Source organism: Typopeltis vanoorti, chromosome 13, assembly GCF_054136105.1.
Source record: "Typopeltis vanoorti isolate ZY-2024b chromosome 13, IOZ_Tvanoo_1.0, whole genome shotgun sequence".
NCBI lineage: Eukaryota > Metazoa > Arthropoda > Arachnida > Uropygi > Thelyphonidae > Typopeltis > Typopeltis vanoorti.
The window spans coordinates 66,645,730-66,666,110 of NC_143561.1; the positions used below are offsets into that span (position 1 = coordinate 66,645,730).

Below are 20,381 nucleotides of genomic sequence, written 5' to 3' on the forward strand. Positions count from 1 at the left end.
CCACCTTAATGAGATGTAGCATTTCCTATCACTGCAATGACTGCAGCACTCCTACAGGGTATACTTTCCACAAGCATATGATAGCAATCAATGGGAATTTTGGACTGTTCTTCCTGTAGGCAATGAGGTCTTGGACTGTTGTGGGGCAGATATCCCTTGACCTTACCTGATGCTCCAGTTCATCCCACAGATGTTCATTAGGGTTGCGATCAGGGTTCTGTGGAGGCCAGTAGTGATGTTCATGTCCATAAACCATGCAGTTACAGCATCATCTTTATAGCACAGTGCATTTTCTTGCTGAGAGACAATGGTTAGTTCTCTAGAAATGCCACAAAGTAGAAACATTGCATTGTCCAGATACCCCTGGAGTTCAATGTCGTGGCACTACAGAGTTCAGAGGCCAAATTAGGAAAAACGAGACCATACCAAAACACCGTCACCTCTGAATTTCACAGTTGGGGTTACACACTCTGGTAAGAGATTTTACCTCGCGTCTGCCACACCCACATCTGATCAATGGGATGGTAGAATCCATCTGTGTGGTAGAGGGTGTATCATGATTTGCCACTCCATAACACAGTCTTCTAAACTTCTGCATCCCATTCTACATGCTCTTTGCACTGAAGACAATGCTGCATGTTGGTTTTGGGTAATGTGGGGGCTTGCATGCAGTCCCACCATAGAAACCATGTTGTGAGCCACAGTTCTGAATGTTTTTGCATAGATTTGAGTTCCAATGCAATTTTTACATATTCGTAGCACCCTATGGTCATGTTTTCGGTTAGTGTGGTGGGTCATCCAGTGCAGGCAGCACTTGCAGTTAACACCCTATGCTTCCATCTCAGTATGGTATCACTGATTGTTGACCTGGGATGACCCAATTTGTCAACAATTTGCAAACAGATAAACCTGCAACATGGCATTCTATCATAACACCTCTTTCAAACTCCAATTCTCTTCTCACAGCCATTTCACCCAGACACAGTTGCACTGACTTGGGAGCATCGTATTCTTCCAATGTATACTGGCTACAAACATGTGACTTGTTACTTGGTGTGATGCACCTTGCCCATGGGGTGGGGCCCATTTACTTCTTGGAAGAAAGGACATTAATTATATGTACAGTGAACATTAATTATATGTATCTTCTTCCCGGTCTGAGTTTTAATAAATGCATAAATTGCACAACTGCAAAATGATTTGTAATTTTAGGGAACTTTTTTAGTGGGATACCAGTAGTGATTCCTGATTCATGAAGTTGTATGTATGGAAGTTAGTTTCCTGAAGCATAACCATTTTTCTATGGTGGGTAAGGAAGTCTGTTTTGCAGTGGGAGGGGGGGGGGGGGGCTCATGATATACTGGTTTATTTTGGCTGGCATGGTGTTCCTTGTTTGCTTTAAGGATAGGTATGCTGCTGCTGAGCAATTCATAATGCTCAGCAGACCGATAATATATTCTTTTTTTGGAAGTTGATATTTTTCTTCCTTTTTTTCTAGAAGGTTTCTTTGTTCTTCCAGCTGGATGTGAACAGTATAGTCATCCAGCTAGAAGCCAAAGAAACCTAGAAAAAAGGAAGAAAAATTAAGAAACTGAAAATGCAATTTTCCTCACACTGAAGGCACACTGCTCAGTTATCAGTGGGCTTTCAGTGTGAGGAAGACCTGCATTTTCAGTTTCTTCATTATCTAAGGATTTGAGATGCTTGATCTCCTCATTCCCCCCCCCCCATTTCTCTGTTTGGGTTGTTGGGGGGGTTAGAATGCTTTGAGGTAAGGGTTCTCTAATACAACTGTGGTGGTTCATTTTTGATTGTTTGGGTAGCTGTTTTCCTACATTTGTTTTATTATTATTTTCTTACTCCTGTTTATTATTTGTCTGTTTCCTGCTTCCTTTTCTTTAAGGTTGCTTAAATGCAGACAGCAGTTCTTCCAAAAAAAGCAGCTTTGTTGTTGGTACTTGATTTTGATGTGGACAAACTGGCTTAGTGGTAGAGGCTTGCAGTGTTCAGATTTTGCCTGTCACTGTGCTGTCTTTTGATAGTAATCTGCAGCTGATGTGGTGACTTATTTTCATTGGAACATTTCATATGTTACTTTCTTTCTTGGGTGCAAGTGCAATTGGTGAGGCACTCACATGGCATGCACCAATATTTACTCCTTTTTTTTTTCAGCAACTCTTGAAATGTGGGTTATATTAGATGCACAGATATCTGTGCATATGCTTCTAAATATTGGTCTATTGGAATACACTAGTAGAAATTTGTCTTGTCTGAGGCTGTTAACTAAACTGTTGGCATGAGGGTGGGGAGTACCGACTTTGGTTGCTTTTGCCAGAGGCTGTGACTGGTGTTTCTTCTTCTTCTTCTTCTTTTTTTTTTTTTTTTTTTTTTTTTTTTTTTTTTTTTTTTTTTTTTTTTGTACAAAGTTTAGAGCTTCATGAGACCTTTGTCTAACTCCTGCTGATCCAGGGCAGGTGGCTGTTGTTGTTGGCATTGATTCATTACTTCACACCATGGCTGCAGAACTAAATACATTTCTTTGTAGAGATGAAGGAATTTTTGGAAAATGGCTAATAAATTTTGAGGTATTTGTGTAAGGTAAGAAATCACTTAACTGCATTATAGATCTTGAGATAACATTCTTTTAATATAATATTTAGGTCAGTACTCTATTTTAGTTCCAATTATTAATATTTGAACAATATTTAGGTCAAATATTCTAACTGATCTTAAAAACTGCACTAAAGTAAGGTTTAAGCAGGAGCAACATGAAGTACATCTGTCTGTTTTGGCGACTGGAAAATGCTGATGCTGCATCTCCCTGCCTCCTGATGCAGATATCTCTCAGGATGACCTTGATGACATTATATTGCAGTACCATCTCTTTTACTTTTAATCTTTTAATGGGTGGTGGGGTTAAGCAGACAACACTTTGTGGGGTAGTGTCCCAAGTAACATCCGAGGAAGAGCTGTAAAGGGTGTACTTGATAACAATAATCTCTCTTTCCTGCTTCCTCCTTGAGCACAGGAAGTAACACCTTCCATATGCATACCCAAATGTTCATTGCTATTGACTTAACTGTGCTCCCCCTCCCTCTCATCTCACTGTTTAAGTTTCCAACTTAAACAGTGAGATGAGGGGGGGGAAGGATAGCAAGGTTCTGGTAGGGCTTAAAAGCTGTGTAGAGGAGAATGGAGCCCTGAAGCACTTTTGCATTGGTAGCAAAGCTCAAAGAAAGGGTACCATCCACCATGATCTGGAGTGAATGACCAGGTAGGAAGACAGTTTGCAAAACACGCCTTGATGATGAATATGATCAAAAGCCTTGGAAATATCAAGGGCGACAGCACACAATTCTCTGAACCTTTTCCATGACACGTGTCTAATGGTGAGAGATGTAGGCTGAGATATCAGCTGTGGATCTGGATTGACAGAATCCATACTGGTAGTCACTAATTGACTGGTGAGATTCTAGATGAGTGAAGAAGTTGACCATTAATAACTTTCTCCATTATTTAGGAGAGGATTGAGGTGATGGCAATTGGTCAGTGGCTAGATGGTAAGCTTTTGTTTCTTTTTTTTTTTTTTTTTTTTTTTTTTTTTTTTTGAAATAGGTTGGATATATGTTAATTTCCATGAGATGGGATAGGTGCCAGCTGAATATAGAAGACTGATGAGATGATAGAGGACAGGTGTTAGCGTACAATATGAGAGATGCCATCAGGACCAGACGACTTTGTAGTGTTCGGGTTGTCTAATATTCTTCCCATGTCTTCCTGCTGAAAAGCCACAGCAGGCATATGGTGCTCAGATGCTGGTATATGGAAGGAGGTGATTTGCCTTCATTGTCTATGCAAGAGTTACAGGAAAAGTGATGCTAGGCAGTTTTTTCTTTGGATGCTGCAACAGTTCACTTAGGCTCTTGATGCAAGCCACCTGCAGTAAGCCAAGTTTTTTCTTTGACTGCTTTCATATATCTTCTGTTGAACCAGAGCTTAGAAAGTGGATGGGGAATTTTGGATGGAATGAGCTCCATTCTCCTCTACACAGCTTATAAGCCCTACCCAGAACCTTGCTACCCTTATCTGTTCTACCAAAGATCAGCTCCCTCCTCTCTCAATGCCTGGAGTAAATAAATTACCCTGTTCCTGCAAGCTGGCTTGCTTCAGACAGACAGGTAGATCAGCGACCATCCATTTGGAAGAACACAAATCGCACATCTGCAATCACAACTATGGTTAATCTGGCTTTGCAGACCATGTATTGGATAGAATCCACAGGATTGCCTGAAAGAAAACTGCCATGCTCCACCATAGTAGATTCAAAAAGGAAAGACTGTTTTTAGAATCTGCAGCAGAATTCAGAAATCAACCAAATTTAAATAAATACAGATACATATAACTTCACAAAATTTGGAAAACAACAATTGTCAGAGGTCCCACTTTACATCCTAGGCCACCTACAAATGCCCATAGAAGGTGCACCACCTAGATAGGACTTTCGTCACCACATGTATTTCATTTAGTATTGTATTGTCTGTGTGTGTGTGACAGAGAGTGTTATTTGTAATCGCTGAAGATTTCTCAGTGACTAAGATGAAATATTGGAAGCATTAAAATTAGTTTTTAATCCTTTCATAGTGCTGTAAATATGTTAAACCTCCAACATGAAAGGGCTCCATTCTCTCATCTACCCTCTTTATCTCATACATAAATGGCCTACTCTCAATGACCACAAATCCAAAATAATTTGCTGATAATAGCGCTTTTCATTCATCCTACTCCTCTGACAAACCATGTAGTTCCCAGGCATCTCTTACATTAATATCATCTGCAACCAGTGCCTTAAACACTGATCTCCATACCATTCTTCAATGGGACAAGGATAACCTAGTGATCTTCAATGTCACCAGAATGCATTCCTGCCTTTTCTCCTGCAAAAGGGATCTCAGCTCATCTTTCCCCATCCTTAGTAATGCACACATCACCAGATAGGATGAACTATCTATCCTTGGACTGACATTTACTTCCAGCCTCTTTTGGCACAATCACGTCACATTAATAGTTTCCTCAGCTTCTAAAAAACTAGCATTCTTTTCTGCTCAAGAAGCTATTTTACACCCACCACCTGTTAAACCTATGCAAAAGATTTGCCCTTCCTTATAATACTGTTTGCACATTTGGGGTGGTGGTGCACCTAAAACTTCCTTAAAAATTGTTGATGCTGATCAACAATTTTGATGTTGATCTATGAAGTGAACTGCTCTCCTCTAGAGAGCAGTTCACCTCATAGATGATCCTTCCCTCACAGGCTCTCTTCAGCCTCTCCTCTTTCTCTCTCACACAGTGTTTCAGCTCTTTCTCTCTCTTCTACAGGTATTTCCATGGTCACTATTCCAGTGAATTAGCAGACATTATTCCTCCACTTACTGTTAGGCCTGTTTGACAAGAGCAGCAGTCCTTTTACACAACTGCAAATTCATTGAACTTGCTTCTCTTCTTTCTCATTTATCCCATCTACTGTTGTCCTCCGGAACAGCCTTCCCTATAATGTGTTTCCCATCCATTTCATCCTACAGCTCTTTAAGAAGAATGTCAGTAGGTTTCTTCTTTCTTAACTCTTATCTGCACATCACACATGGCACTAATGTTGCTGTACATTCTTGTACCTCCCATGTGCAGCATGAATATGTAAACTTATTTGGGAGTGATAATTTCACTGTGGGGTCCAAATTTTTGAAAGGGGCAACAGTGTATTACATCATAGATATCACAATGGAAAATCGAGCAAACTGACTGGCTCACCTTTTTTTCCTTAGCAGAATTTGATTCTGTGACAGTCAGCATCATCTACCAATCAGTGCATCATGTGACAGTGTCTTACACAACTGAAATTTGTAAACATTAGTTGGTTTCCACTTTTCCTTAAACTGTGGTGAAATGCTGATTGCACAGCAGCAAAGAAGCTTAGAACAAACGGAGTTTCTTCTGAAGATATACCCCACAACAACAACAACTTCATTGTTTTCAAACATGCCCAAGCAAGATAAGTCATTCATTGTCAGAGTCAAAAGGATTCCTTGACCTAATACACATCTTAAAAAATATACATCAGAACTGAATTACAGTGCCAACTATAATACGTTCCTAAATAACAAATGAGATCATGCACGCTCTATGCTTGTATTGTACGTGCTCTGTTCTTTGTTTAATATAATTGGAATCGGTTGATTATAGTTTGTAACAGTTTTTTACTTTTTAGTGCCTTACATCAGATATGTACCCTGAAGATGCCAACAGCCTTAGTTGGTGAAACTAGTTGGTATAACATAGTTGTTTATTATATGCACTTGATCAATATAATCCCATTAAAAGTCATTTCAATACACATCTTTTATAACAAGAGTACTTTTCATTCATCCTACTCCTCTGACAAACCATGTAGTTCCCAGCCATCCCTTACATTATGATCATCTGCAACCAGTGCTTTAAACACTGATCTCCATAGTGGTGCAAGGATAACCTAGTGACCAAAGAAATGCGGGATAAAATCCAGCAAATGAAGAGCAGATATGCTGCCTGCCCACTTTTGATCTTTGACATGACGGGTGTACAGTTGCTGACCCGACTACAATTGGAGAAATTTTTCCCAAAACATTGCCAATTCCTTTCCCCAAAGTGTAAATAAAAAACAATAATTCTGTTCTCTTCAAGTAGTGTAGAAGATTATAACAGACTGTTCACAAAAATGAAGTGGCAGCTGTTTTGCTTAAATGTTGCCCAATTGCTGTTGGACCAGATAATGTCTATTATGAAGTGATCAAGCATCTGTCTGTTGCCAACTGCTGTATGTATTCAACAGAACTTTCTTTTGAAAACTTTTTCAGATATCTGGCAAAAGGTGTGATTATTATGCCTTTCCTCAGATATGGAAGTATCCAAAATCCCCAATAAACTATCGACCAACTGCTCGAGTAATATTCTGGGAGAAAAACTGGTCAACTCTTGTCTTTTATGATTTCTGGAGAGAACTTTTTTTTTTTTCTGAAATACAATCTGGCATCTGCAAACATCACTCAGCAACTGATTAATTTAGTCTGACTACCGGAAGTATCCATTAGAAATGTCTTTCTAAAACACAAGTACTTAGTATCAGTTTTCTATGATATGAAAAAAAGTATGACACTGCTCCTAAGCAGTATATTGAAAGACCTACATAACTTTGTCTCAGGGATAACTTCCTTCTTTTTATGAAGAATTTTTTATCCAAAAATCTTCCAGGTCCAAGTGGGAACACTCTCTCAACTGTATACCCAAGATTTCAGTTCAATTTTAAGTGTCATACTTTTTCCAGTCAAGGTTAACTCGATAAACCAAATTATTCCCCTAGCTGTTAGTAATGCTCTCTGTATGGAAGGCTTTACCATTTTCTGACATTCCTATAATATGAGGGTCATAGCGAGACAGCTGAAGCCATTAACTATCTTTTAAAATGTGAGCTTGCAAATGATTTCTGATTTTCCCACCAGCAGACAATTTGTGTGCACATTTGGTCTTCATCCTGTTTCATAACTCAGACTAGGACAAACTGTAATCCTAGTTGCACCAGAAGTCAAGTTCTTGGGCCTCATATTTGACAAGAAACTGTTTTTTCCCTCACATGTACACTTGTTTGTGAGATAACTGCCATATGCTGATGAGCATTCTTTGCACTCTGTCTTCAATGTCTTAGGGTGCTAACACAGAGGCGTAGCTAGGAGGGGGGCAGTCTGCCCCAGGCAGCACTTTGAACCTTTCTGAATTTTTGCAGTTAATTCTAAAATATAGTCTCGAGAACTCATTTCCAAATATTATAATACTACTGCGATTTTCCTCAAAGTAAGTGTTGCTAGTTGTGAGAGGAGTTTTTCTAAATAAAATTGATTAAGAATTACTTATATTACTATGAAATAGACTTCGCCAATGTCATCGATGATTTTGCTAACAGAAAAGCAAGAAAAATAACATTTTAGAATGTTGAAATTATAGTTTTACTTCAAAAAATAAATACGTCGTTTTGACTTTTTGTAGTATTTTTGGTGTGTATTGAGAGGGGGGCGGCAAACTCAGAGACCGCCCCAGGCGGCAAAAGCTTTAGCTACACCACTGTGCTAACAGATGCTATTTGCTCCATTTGTAACATGCACTGATAAGAAGATTATAACAGACTTGATTATGGATCACAAGTCTATACTTCTGCTAAAGAACAAGCATATTGCAATGGTTAGACCCTGTCCACCATCAGGCTTTAAGAATTGCAACTGGAGCATTTTCACCACCAATCTGTAGTTGCTATATCAAGACAAATGAACCACCCATGTCACTTCAATGCCAACAGCTGTTCAATACCAAATATATGCTTGTTATATGTTATCAAAATGAAATCCCTGCTGGCCCCATGTGACCAACTATTTTTGCACATGGTGGGAGAATCTGTACAACGCTCATCAGACTGCCATATGACCCTTTGGTTTGTGATCAAAGCACTCTTAGAAGCCCGATGTTAGGGTAGATAATATTGCACAACAACTAGTCCAAAATCAGAGGCTCTAGTAGGATCTTTTGCCATCTTCCCAGATAGCATACTATCTACTCAGATCACATTAAATAGTAATAACTTCGCTACTGAAGTGTATGCCAAAGGTACATTATAGATAAAGATTCACAAAGCTCCCTTACAGGCAATCAGAAATGTTTTAATGAAATGTCAGAAATGACCTTACCCTCAATCAGTGATGGTTGAGAGTAGGTCATTTATGCATAAGAGAAAGAAGATGGGTGATAGAACAGAGCCACTAGGCACTCCTGCATTAGTGGCAAAGCTCAAAGAGAGTGCTGTCCACCATGACATGCAGTGAATTACCAGAAGTGATCGGAAGTTCTGTTAAAATAACAGGTCATGTTTAGATGTAGTTTTTTAATGGGATTTTGTGTTATTTTATTTTTTAGGATGTTTTTTTTTTATCTGCAGCATTAATGAAATTATTCTGATTTGTGCTGCAAATGAGTTAGAGTAAGCTTGCAGTGCGGTAGAGACTTGCAAGTCTGCCTCTCACATGTAGAGAGCACTCGATCTCTAGTCCATTGCATGGCCTTGATATTTTCTTCTACATACTGCTATGTCAGATCCCCCCGTCCTCCGTGCTCCAGGCAAACCTGAAAGAATAAGTAGCAATTAGATTTTTCATTAACTGGCTAGGAAGCCTCCGGATGCATTACTAGCAAGTTCAGAATCGTACTGCTATACCCTTGAACAGTTTGGCATGCCCTTGAAGCTGTCACACACAGAAAAAAGGGAGACAGAACAAACCTAGCTGTAGAGACCACACATACTATCAGAGTGCCATTTGTCGAAACAGGGCCATACTATGAGAAGGGAGAGTTGGCTTGGCTAGGAGAGACTATATATTATGCATAACTGGCACCCAAGAGTGGCCATTACTTTTAAAAAATCACAGTACTATCATATTTTCGTTGTGCATAACCTTATCGATCGCTTAAAGTTAGGCTTATGAACACCTAGTTTGATTCCCCCCCCCACCACCACCACCAAAGTTTTGGAATCCTAATTTGAAGGCACTCTCATCAAACACCCTTGGGACATGTTAGAGGTTGGCAAGGGCAACATATCTTCCCAGTTTGGGTGTTCGTTTTGGCATGTGCAAGAAGTTATGGTACCAAATTACAGCCAGCTGTAATTAAAAATCATGTAAATATTTTAATTGCTCTTTAATTTATTTATATAAAAATTTGTATAATTAAAACAATTAGCCAATTGTATCTAGTAGTGCACTCAACTGTAATACCAAGTTCATTGATATTGATGTTTGCTTATTATGTATAGCCAAACCCAGTTTTCTGATCATATCACAAGTTTCAAGTTCTTATTTGGTAAATGGTTTCCAGATTCCTTTTCACATTATTCAGCTTAATGCTACAATAGAAGCAAAGTAAACTTTTTAAAAAAAATGTTTGAGAGTCAGCTTAAGACATTCAAGAAAACTTTATATATTAGAAAGACTTACAACTTTGAAAATAAAGCCTCTCTGCCTTCTGATGTGCCTTTCAAAGGGAAACTTTAAAAAAAAAAAGTTCACCCTGAGTTATCTCTTTTTTTTACCAAACTTATTTGCAATGATCTCACCCCAAAAGTTATAAACTTGTTATGTATTAGTCCATTGATAGGCTAAAGGTCACATGATCCAGAAACCCTGTTCTCTGCATCAAACATGGATTTTTCCAAGCCACTTGGAAAAAAAACAGGATAGTGATCTCGAGCAAGAAAATATCAATCAGTTGACATTGAGTGAACACAGATGTTTGTAGATGCATTTAAGTGATTTGAATTTTCTGCTATGATAATAACAAGGGAATTTTATTATGTTAAGTTGCAATTTATATATATAACAGTTACTGCACATACGTACAAAAATTTAACTTAAAAAAACAATATGAAATGGCAGTGATGGTTGGACTGAGGCTCCTGGTAAAACCTATGTGGAGTGTGCATGCCAGAACAGTACATCTTGGATAACATAAAATCTGTGCATAACAAATAGCTGTCACCACCATCCAAATTGAACTCTAAAACTCATAGAACAAATTTTCCTTCATCTTTGTTCATTCCATTCACACTTCTTCTTAAACTGCCTCTCTTCATATATGTATTTTCTGAAATGCAAATCTGCAGATTTCAATCTAATGTTAAGGGGTTTCTTCTCAATACTTTTTTTTTTTTGTCCACCTGCATTGTTGTAAACTGTGAACAACCTTTAGTTTGAGATCATCATTAAAAAAAAAAATGCATAATTATGTTTATATTTTTAACATAGCATGTTTTTACTTAATGTTATTTTGGACTAAATCAGGAATCGTTGACAGTGTTTGACACAGGTTCACTAATGGTGTAATTGGTTAAACACTTGGTACTTTGAGTTATGCAGAAGTCATGAGTCTCACCTGGAGATTTTTTGTGTCTACATGGTGCCAATGTACAACCTTTTATGTGTGGGGTTGATATTAAAAAAAAAAAGTTTTGTTTATATTTAATCTTTAGAGGCTCATATAAAAAAAATTATAATTCAAATAAATAAATAAAGTTACTTAAACAGAATGCGAGATGAAAGGTTAGCAAAACAGGTGTTTAATGCCAAGATGGCAGGAATTAAATTGTATTCTATTGCTGTAACAAATTTAGCATGAAAATCAGCAATAAAAAGACAAACTATGAAAATAACTAGGACATTGAAAACATTTGCTGCAGCCAGAATATAAAACTCATAAAACCAGTAAAATTCTTCAGCTGTTTATGCACAGTTTTTAATGAAATAACAAATTATGCTGGTATAATTAAAGTAGAATTTTTTTTTTTTTATGTAACCAAGGAAGAAAAAAATTCACAACTATCTGATTCAGATTTTTTAAAATAAGGTGGTATGCTTTTCTGCTACTTGTATATTGAAAATATATGACTTCTGCATTACTCCAGCCATGATATCTCTTCTGGATCTAATCCAACTGATGAGACAAGGTTGAAACTGTTCTGAGTAGTGACCCTTTTCATAAGGTATAGCAATATACAGTACATGTCTGAAAGGAAGTGTGTTTTGCATTATGGAATACTGAGGCAGTTGATGTCAGCAGCTTCAATATACAAGTAGTCTAATCATGAAGCTGCTTCATGTGCAAGCTTTGTTTACTTACACTGATTGATACTTTGATCAAAGACTGGAGACCACAGGCAGAAAGTTCTGAGAAAGATGGGGGGGGGGAACATATGGTATCCGTGGCTGAATCATATTAAAAACAAGGACATCAGGAAGGAACCTGACATTGTTAGCATTCGGGAATGTGTGTGTGCGCGCGCGCAGAGCTAATCTCAGGTAAGTAAGGTCACTTAAACAGAATAGGAGAGAAAAGGTGTTTACTGCTAAGATGGTAGAGAAAAAGACCAAGAGGAGCAAGACTTAGGTGGATTGATGCAGTCAGGAATGCTCCAGAAGACAGAAATATAAGATCTGACACTGTGAGAGGATTAACAAGTAACATATTAATTTGGAGGAAAACTGTTGATAGAAGTTAGTAATAATGTGAATTTAATCATGTCGGCCAGGGCTGTCCAACCTTAGGTAATTCAAGGGCTGCATTAAAAAAAAAAAGATTTATCTGAGGGCCGCATCTAATGCGTATCTAGTAATTTAGTGAGCAGCAGTGACAAAAACTCAATAGCTGAACAAAGTAATTGTGTGCTTACGCTTCCCATGAGTGCCTGGAGATGCGTGTTAGAACAAAACAGTGTAAGAACGCTTCTTTGACACATCTAATATTTGAAAAACATGTGGGTATATCGTGATGTAAAAACACTAAATAAAATAACCAAAATCAAGATTATCGATTAGTGATAGAATTAAATTATCTAATACGCATTCGGTTCAAATTATTTTATTTTTGCACTCATGAAAATCAAAACCCACAGGCGGGCCGCACAAAATTGCACCGAGGGCCATGTTTTGGACAGCCCTGCTGTAGGCAATAGTATTTCATACACATTTCCACAGATGCTGAAACCACATGGAATATGATTTAAAGCTTACTGTAAATTGGTAGTGGTGGTGATAGCTTTTCAGCGATCATTAAGCTATATGTCCCAGTTTATATACATTAAAAACTGGAAATAGTTTCCATTAAAATAAAAACTTGAGAAATTATTTCAATAAAACTTGTTTGCTTGTAACTGATTAATTTTATAATATATATATGCAGTAAAGACTAGCTAAATAAACATGAGAACCGTGAAGTGTGGAAGACTAATATAAACATTTTGTTTTATTCAAATTTCATGTTAGTTGTGATTCTTCTTTTTAAAACATAGATATATGGGCAGTCTTAGCTACACTACATGCATGCAGTTAGTTACAGATTTTTATAGATATGTCGAAAATGGAAGACGGCATTTGCAAAGATTTGTCCAAATCACATTTAGATGCTTGTAACCAGTAAAGTCTTGTGTGACAAACATTTTGAATAATTTTCAGTAAAGGGGAGGATTAAGAAAGCATTGAAAATAAACATGAAAATTAACTTGCTTGTCTAAGATGGGTTAATGGAAAATGAAAACTGTGAAAATCAGTAAACCATATTCATCGATTTTCACTGTTTGTTTATACACTTTGCACAGTCTTCACCTTTGTTTGAAAGTTTCATTGCAGTTCTTGTTCAACTTTTTTGTAAACAACATTTTCTAGACAATGTTCCAAACTACTTAATACATGTCGTCCTGTTTCTATTAACACATTGCAGTCCCACAACCAAGTGGTTTGTTTCATAACACCAGAAACAGTGGAATGTAAAGTTTATTATTGGACTGTTCCATTGCAGCATTTATTAAAAACAAAAGATTCACTATTGTTAGCAGAGCTAATCTCAGGTGGTATGGTCACTTAAACAGAATGGGAGAGGAAAGATTAGAAAACAAGTGTTCTCTGCCAGGTTAGCAGGAGGAAGACCAAGATATAGATGGACTGATATCGTAAAAAGTGCCTTAGAAGATAGAAATATAAGATCTGACGTTGGAGCTTTGACTTGGTAATAGATTGATTTGGAGGAAAATTGTAGATAGGAAGTTAGTAATGATGTAAATTTTTCATGTAGTACTATCATATCCTGTACACCCCTTGAGGTAAATGTCAGGAATTTGATGATTCATTAAATTAAATTTTGCTTTTTATCAGCACATATATGAAACATTGTAAATGGAGAAATATACAAATGTAAACCTTTCAAGTCATATTCTTTATCTCCCAGCCCACCCACTCACCCATGTCCACTTACAAATATTTATTTGTAAGTGGACATGGGTGAATGGTTATGCTCCAGTTTTGATTGCTGTAATCAGTTGCTTATTCACTGGTCCAGTTTCATCAGAATCATGTAAATTCAAATAAGCAAGCAAAGAAACAGCCAGTTTTGCTGCTAAAAGCAAATTATATGCAATCTTTAACTAGGCTTTCAAAGAGAGTAGGTAATTAATGTTAAGATCTTTGCTTTATTTGCTAACAGTGATGGCTGAATGATTAAACCCTCATGCACAAATCAAGAAAAAAAAAAAAAGGATATTAGGAAAGAACTTGACATCATTGTATTTGGGAATGTGTGCACTAAGTCAGTCTCAGGTAGTATGGTTACTTAAATAGAATAGGAGAGCGAGGTTAGCAAACAAGTGTTTTTTTGCTAGGATGGCAGGCAAAAGACTAAGATCTATGTGGACTGACAGTATTGGAGTTTTGATGAATAAACAGATTAATTTGGAGAGAAATTGTTGATAGGAAGTGATACTAGTGTAATCTTTTCATGCATAACTATCATAATATTGTTCCCCACTCACCGAGAGGATACATATCAGGAATTTGATGTTTTGGTTGGGGATGGGGGGGGGGGGGAGACAAGCATGTTATATTGTTATCTTACGTTTGTTATTTCATTTAACATTATATGTGAGACTCTATAAATTCGTGTTCTGTGGCTGCCACTTAGATTGATCACGTGTGTGTATTAGATTAACAAGGGGATTGCCCTTGGCTAGAGCCATTTCCTTTGTTACAAATATCTGGAGTTACCTTCTCATTAGGTTCTGGAAAATTTATTTGTTATTGGTGCACCATCCAGAACCGTTAGATTAGAAAAGCTTCTTAATCAAGGAGTTAACTCTCAGACACACGGTTAATCTTTCTGTTAAAATACTTAATCTCAAAATAACTAAGTCTCCTATGCTAATTCTAGTTTGCAATCATGGTCTCCGCTATACAATTTAATTCCCCTTAGGTTCTAATTAAATGAGTGGTGCATTGGATTCATTATCAGGCAACTAGTTAGATAAAAAATACAAAGGTACATTTATTAAACTTATACAATACACATTCACAAAATATACACTCAACTAAGGTAATAGTTTCTTAAGTATTAAATAATTAATAATTTCCTAAGTATACAACAACTGTAATTCATATAACTGAATTCTGTCATGAATCAATACTACCAAAATTAATTGTTAGCTCTTATCTATACTTTGATCTACAATTCCTTCCAAGCAATAACTCTATTAACTTTGCGTACTATTATACAATGAAACACGAAACATAACTGACCTTTATAATACATTAGAATACATTGCTATAACAGTGCTATTAGACTAGATACTAAAGTCCTGTTTCTTATATAATAAGAGTCCTACACACACGAATGTTCCTTTTCACTAATATACGATAATCCTTGCTTCCACAACAAAAGAAACTAAGGGTTTGTACATTACTGGATCTCTGAGACTTCTTCAAGTTTGTCACTCAATCTTCAATTCCCTTTACAGCTTACTTATTCTTTGTCCTGATGGTTGTTTCACACAGGCTTGGAACTCATTATTTGATCTATCATCCGATGTGGATGAGAAACAGCTCAGCTTAAGTTGGTCCAAGTGGTCTTGCATGACAGTCAGCTAGTGCAGATCTCCTCTGAATACTGATGAAACGCCCACACATGGCTCGCTACTTCGCCGCATATCCCTGTCTAACACATCTTTCTGGTGACCGTATTCATCTACTCATCTCCGGGAATATCTCAAGCTGGGACCCTCGAACAACGGGCAGCGTTGTCGAACAGGAATACCAAAAAGGAGAGCTGGCTGGGGGAGCCAAGCCTTTTTATATTGCACCCTTAGCGACCTTCTTGCTGCGTCGCTCCTTTCTGCCCAGTACCATTCTTCTGCATACGGTTCCTGCCTTCTCTCGTAGCGTCTTCCGGGAAGCTCGAGCGCGCACTGTGCTCCGTGGGTACATGACCGCCACAGGCTATCTGTTAATCCTAGTGTCTGGCTCGTGCACTTTGAACTCATATTCTTACACACTAACATAGATTTCACCAGGATTATTTCTTCCATTGTTAGATTACAAAGATAGGTAATATTTTCTTATATAGAATCACTCAATGTCAAGATTCATTATTCTTAAGGTTTTTAAGTAATTTACATTCTCTTACATAAAATCATTTAATGTCAATATGCATCATTTTTAAGTTTTTCAAGTAATTTACAATCCTACTTATATACAAGTATGTCCTTGCTGATTTGTTAAATCTTGAATGAAATATTTCTTAATGAAATCTCTTCATTCAAGATTTAACAAGCATGTCAGTAATGAAGCATTTGTATCAGTTAATACCTGATAGCAAAAGTACTTGGGGGAAGGGGGAACAGTTTGTGCCAAAGGTTTGTATTTTAATAATTTACATGTTTCATTCTTTCCATAAAGAGGCTTCTCTTTATTCCTTAGTTTATACTATATGAACTGCTACTCCAAATGTTTTTTTTTTTTTAAAGTTTTAATTAAATTGTTGTTCATTTCAAAATAGTCTTTCTTACAAATCTTCCTCTTTTTTTTGAGTCAATTAAGTCTAGAGAGTATGGAAGGTGTAAAATTATAGTTGTTTTTATCCAGAAACCACTTTATGAGCACTGTAGTGTGGACTAAGGTATTGTTTTGATAAAAAAAATCAGTTCTTGTGTTGTTTTTCTGATTGTTTCCAGCAAAACATATCATAATGTGAGTTGGCATTTATCTTGAAAGAACAAATTACTGTTGGACAGTTCCACACTTGAAAAACAATCAGTGACAATGGACCTGGTGATGGCTGTTTGCAACATTTCAAAGGTTGAAGTAGCTTTACTATATTTGAAGTAGACATTGTAAACTCTTTCACATTACTCATCTCAAACTGCAAAATGCAGTAAACATATAGCATGAATAGTGTTTTCAAATTTGATATGTGATATCAGGAGGAACTTTTTTTTTCTTTTTTTTTTTTAAGTGTTAAAAGTGTCATTCAAGAGAGGCGACGTCAGAGCTGACCATTGTGTCATTCAACATCATGCAACCCACTATCTATAATATCGCATTTTCCATGTACATGCTATCTCAATTTATGCAATCTTCTGTCCACTGATAGCATTTTTGTCTGTTAATTGCATATGGGTCTCTGGCAGTAAGCAGGATGAAAACCAGAATTTCCAGGAAGAAGAAAAAAAAATCCTGCTACTTACATATGAGATTGGCTAAGTCACCTTCACCTGAAAAACTCCATAAAAATTCCTCTCATGGATGAGAATCAAACTTGGGGCCCTTTCACTTAAAGGGCGCAATGTCCCATCATTCTTCCATCTGCACTATGGAGGCACTATTTATTAATATTAATATACTTATTTAAACAATTATTATTTAAATTTTATTTTTCACTTATGGCACATAAAAAGATATATTAAATAGGATAGATATCCTTATTTCTAATCAAGCTAAGACAAACATCTGAAAAGAATGAAAGTAAAGAATGTCAAATGTAAAAATCAAGAATGAAAGTAAAGAATGTCAAATGTAAAATCAAGAATGAAAAGAATGTTAAATGTTAGTATTGGTACTGTACTCAAAAGGTAATTCCTGCTTAAGCATTTTGCCTTCCAATACACCAGTAGTTAAGAGGGAAGTTTTGGTCTGACAATTTGACCAAACAGTTTAAGGAGTCACAGCACAATAGCATCCATTTAAAAGCATTATAATGAAGCAAAATCACAAAAGGTAAAGTATAACGTAAATATTTATTACATTTACGGCTATTTTGCCTGCTTCTGTTTAGGAGTGCGTCTGTTTAAATGTCATTGGCTTTTTACTCACGGATTCTTAGGGCATTGTAGATGTATATTTACCAATAAATATATGTAGCATAAAGGAAGAGAAATTTGCACATACCTTTTTCTGGGTGCTGTGGCTTTTCTTCTTTCGGCAATGTCCAAACTACTATATGTGTGTGTGTGTGGGGGGGGGTAGGATTAGGCAATGTGGGAGAATTAAAATAGAAATGGAAAAACCCAGGTTTTTTTGAATAATATATATATACATATATATATATATTATAAGGGATGGGCAGAGCGTTTTTTATATTTATATAGAGTGGGAAAAGGTGAAAGGGGTTGAAAACAGCGACTGATTTTTAGAGGGGGGGGGTTGACGGGGTGCGGTCCATTTCGACTATTCTTGGTCGTCGTCTCCTTAATAGTCGAAACGGTCCGCACCCCATCAACCCCCCCCCCCCTCTAAAAATCAGTCGCTGTTTTCAACCCATTTCACCTTTTCCCACCCTGTATAAATATAAAAAAAAACGCTCCGCCCATCCCTTATAATATATATTATTCAAAAAAACCGGGTTTTTTCCATGTCTATTTTAATTCTCCCACATTGCCTAATCCTACCCCCCCCCCCACACACACACAGTAGTTTGGACATCGCTGAAAGAAGAAAAGCCACAGCACCCAGAAAAAGGTATGTGCAAATTTCTCTTCCTTTATGCTACATATATTTATTGGTAAATATACATCTACAATGCCCTAAGAATCCATGAGTAAAAAGCCAATGACATTTAAACAGGGGCACTCCTAAACAGAAGCAGGCAAAATAGCCGTAAATGTAATAGTTTGTTAAGAGGAGTAACATGGGAGTTTTCCCAGAAATAATATCCATAGTATAATGTAAATATCATAAGACATGGTCTTTTATGAAAGTAGTGTGCAGATTGCATTTGCAGAGAATTCTTCCTATATGTTTAGAGGTCTCTCCTCTTCAGATTGTGGTCTGGCTGAAGGATGATCATTTTCTGGATGGTGGTTTTTTATATCCATTAGACAACAAAGTGATTTTGTATTTTATGTAATTCTTTTGATAGTAGGGAATCCAAAGATGATGATGTAAAGCTGGATGGATATACCTGCAGCGGAAGGCGTCCTATAAATGGAAAATTCAATATTGCTTGTAGCCTAAGACTAAGCAGCCTGTATTACTAAGGTATCCCAGAAGGGAAGACTTATGAGATTCATGTTCAATAGTGAACTTGATATAGTTGTATAAGGAGTTTATTCTGTCCAAAAACTGAAGTAATTCTGTTTTATTTATTTTTCAATTACACAACTGTGCCTGACCTTGTTCCTTGGAACTTAATAGTGTTGTCTCCTGCTCACTCAGCTGGAACTGAGACATGAAAGTGTGACTCATGCTGTTTGACCCATTTTTGTGTTAATATTTTGAATGTGAATGTTGTAAGCAATTCTTTTGCTCTCTCTCCTTGGATGATGATCATATTACAGTGAGCAAAATGTACAGGATATGTAAATAAATTCTGATTTCCTTGGTATGTGTTTAAACCATTTTTAAAAATATATTGAGTGAGTTCTCAGTAATTCTACAGGTCCAAATCACAATACATACTAGTTTAGACCAGTATCTAAATCAGCATGGGTAGTGAATTTCTCATAATACATGGCATCCTGCAGATGGAATATTCAATATTGCATGTAGAACAATGGATTACTAAGGTATTCAAATTATTGAGATATTAGGGCAATGTTCAGATGATTTCTTCACAACTAGGTTACTTGTGAAGAAATTTAATTTGCAACATTTTGTTTGCTTATACTTGGATAAAACAGATTAAAAACATGAACGTAATTTTTTGTCAAGTATAATTTATCATCTCAGTGATTTTTTTGAAGATTTCTGTTATGTAGTTTATTTATGATTATCATATTTCCATACATTAATGATCACAACAGGATTTAGAAACCAATAAGCATTTTTTCCTTGGTTGTCATCTCTGAATTCATCAGGATCAAAATGAAAGTTAAAATTAATAACACTAAAAAAATGAAGTCTATAAGATAAAAATTCAAACAAAAGAAGCATACTCAGCAGAACTGACTGCAGAATATGAATTCATACAAATAATTGTTAGAATTATTAAACAGTCTCTTATCCAGTACACTGGGAATGCACTCAATCTCAGCTATGATAAGAGGAAGAGACATGCTGCAGACCAATTTCCATAAAAAAAAAAAAAAAAAAAAAAAAAGTTATGGCTAAGAAAGTTCCACCTACCTTTTGAAGAATGAAAAATCATTTGAAGATTTATTTTAAGAAACAATATTCAAGCATTAAAAGTTTTGAATATACTATTCAGAATGTTTTTTTGTTGTTGTTAATAATGTTTTCTCTGGATATTATTAGGTAGTACTTTTATTACCAAATTCTGCTTCATATTGTGGAAAGTGTTTTCACTTTTGGTTATAAATTACATTAAAAATGCCAAGAAATTATATTCTTGTTTAGTCCTAAATCCAAGTGTAAGTAAACAAACTTTATTATTATTCGTGACTCATCGCGGGAGGACACCTAGTGTATAGCTCTCAGTCTCCATCCTACCGAACCTCCACTACCAATCAACTACATCAGCGCCATCTACTGCCCACCACAACAAGT

General features: G+C 36.5%; 1 protein-coding gene across 2 annotated transcripts in view; it reads left to right on the forward strand.

The window, feature by feature from the left end:
* LOC150100241 (protein brain tumor-like) overlaps positions 1-20,381 on the forward strand; it is a 59,133-nt gene that overhangs the window by 28,927 nt on the left and 9,825 nt on the right. The window lies entirely within an intron of this gene.